The 2,782-nt window shown below is 29.7% G+C and overlaps 1 pseudogene; it reads left to right on the top strand.

The window, feature by feature from the left end:
- Positions 1-1,080: 1,080 nt before the first annotated feature.
- LOC147074730 (uncharacterized) lies at positions 1,081-1,977 on the top strand (annotated as a pseudogene).
- The last annotated feature ends 805 nt before the right edge of the window (positions 1,978-2,782 follow it).

Here is a 2,782-nt window from a genome sequence, read left to right as displayed (position 1 = left end):
AAGCAAAAAGTAAATAATAGCCATAAGTAAACTTTATAAAAAAAGATATATACAAATAAATAAATGAAATTCAAATTTTTCGGAATTTTATTTATTGAAAAACATATTTTTTTACAAGTTCATTCAATATATTTGTTATAAGAGATTTTAAAATCTAATACCCTTGTAAACAAGACATAGAGGTATTGAATAAGACTATAGAAAGAGAAAATAGCTGAAAGAATTGGTATGCTGTGCGCACGAGAGATCAAGCAAGTTGTGCTTGTGAACAAAAACATAGATTATAACGAATAATTTAGCATTAAAATAAATAAATTTTAAACAAGACATTATGTTTTAAACCCGCTCAATAATATATATTTGAATTTTATAATACAAACCCTTAAAGTTTACCTATGAACAAATTGAATTAAACGACTATAAAGAAATTTAAAATCAAGATAAATAAATTTACAACACCGAGTGTTCTCACCCAATACCAAAGGTGATATACTGGTTAAGAAAATACTGATATAAACTGATTCTAGCTTTCTTATTTAAAACAAACCAGCAAAATTAAATCTGCCCATCCTAGTTATAATTTATGTTCACTTAGAAATCCTTGTCTTGTATTTCTTATTTAAAACAAAACCTGCAAAATTAAAACTGCCCATCCTAGTTATAATTTATGTTCACTTAGAAATCCTTGTCTTGTATTTCTTATTTAAAACAAAACCTGCAAAATTAAAACTGCCCATCCTAGTTATAATTTATGTTTACTTAGAAATCCTTGTCTTGTATTTCTTATTTAAAACAAAACCTGCAAAATTAAATCTGCCCATCCTAGTTATAATTTATGTTCACTTAGAAATCCTTGTCTTGTATTTCTTATTTAAAACAAACCTGCAAAATTAAATCTGCCCATCCTAGTTATAATTTATGTTTACTAAAAATCCTTGTCTTGTATTTCTTATTTAAAACAAAACGTGTAAATTTAATTTCTCCCCTCCTACTAATGATATATGCTGAGTTGAAAATCCTATGCTCACATTTCTTATTTTATAACAAAACCTGTAAAATTTAATTTCTCCCTTCATTATAATGATAGATGAGTTCCTTGAAAAACTTTTCCGCTGCCAGCTTCTTACAGAAAACGAATTATCAGAACTAATATCAAAATCCAAAGAAGTATTACTAAACGAACCAAATGTTTTGAACGTTCAATCACCAGTAACTGTATGTGGAGATATTCATGGTCAGTTCCAAGATCTACTCGAACTTTTCAAAGTAAGTGGTCTTCCACCAAAAACGCAATTCCTTTTTCTAGGTGACTATGTAGATCGAGGTCATCACAGTCTAGAAGTTATTAGTCTTCTACTAGCGCTAAAACTTAAGCATCCCCATTATGTCCATCTTCTTAGAGGCAATCATGAATCTCGTCAAATAACACAAGTGTACGGATTCTACGATGAGTGTAATCGAAAGTATAATGGTGGTAGTGTATGGAGAATGTTCACCGATCTCTTTGATTGTTTTCCCGTAGCTGCATTAGTTAATAATGAAATGTTTTGTTGTCATGGTGGTCTTAGTCCGAGCTTTGATAAAATTGATAGTGTAAGAGAAATGGATAGAAAGAAAGAAGTTCCACATAATGGAATGATGTGTGATCTATTGTGGTCAGATCCAGATGAAAAGACTGGATGGGGGAATTCTCCACGAGGAGCAGGTTTTACGTTTGGGCCAGATGTAACTAAAAAATTTAATGAAGTTAATTCCATTAAAACTGTAGCTAGAGCTCATCAATTAATGATGGGTGGGTATATGTGGCACCACGATAAAACTTGCGTCACTGTTTTTAGTGCTCCAAATTATTGTTATCGATGTGGAAATATGGGCACCGTTCTAGAAGTAGATGAAAATGGCACCAATGAATTTCTTGTCTTTGAACAAGCCCCAAAACCAGATGATGAAAAGAAAATTCCCGATTATTTTATATAAATACATATTAAAACTATAACTTTTTTACATCACCTTAAATATGGAAAGGTTTTTTCTTGAAATAAAGTCGCAGATTTCAAACTTTTTTTCAATATTATTAAATAAAAATAAAATTTAATTACTTTTCAGTTTATCTTATTGTATCTTATAAACCAAGAAAGGCTATGAATGACTCTATAGTGCGATTAGGTAATAGTTTTTGGCGTATTTCCTCTTCAGAACCGTACTCTATGAATATATTTCTTTTAATACACATACATTAATGTTTCTTTCTAAATCCATATTTGTTGTCCCCATAACCTTCTTCCTTAAATACCCACCTTTCAAGGCTTATTATTCAAATTTATATACAAATACATACTTATAATTCTTCCAGCATCATCCTCATCGAAATATTTTGCTGAAATATTCTACTTTGAAGACTTGTTATTTCAGGTTTATTCCACAATAATGTTGTGCATGTATCACCGCTCCTGTTATTTTACACACCTCATTAACATAAGACTTATGGTATGTTATGACTTAATTGAAAATATACATACTTTTTATCAAGCGTTTAGGCGTAAATTTTGATATCGTAATTTTATATTCTATCTATAAGCATAGCTTGATTAATTTCCCACATTTTCTTCTTATCTATAATTTTGAATGATTTTTTTCTCGTACATCTTCTTCCTAACATCTCCTCTTTTCAAGAACATTTGATCAACGGTTTTCCTCAATCCTATATTTTTAATATATGCCACAATCCAGTCTGGAACTTGGATTTATTTGATAACTTTAATATTATTGTGTTATCACCAAA

This window comes from Rhyacophila brunnea, unplaced genomic scaffold (genome assembly GCF_057557595.1).
Source record: "Rhyacophila brunnea isolate RB1 unplaced genomic scaffold, BYU_Rbru_1.0 scaffold_156, whole genome shotgun sequence".
Taxonomy (NCBI): Eukaryota; Metazoa; Arthropoda; class Insecta; order Trichoptera; family Rhyacophilidae; genus Rhyacophila; species Rhyacophila brunnea.
The sequence above is the reverse complement of the archived record's forward strand: the minus strand, read 5'-3'. Positions and strand labels throughout refer to the sequence as shown.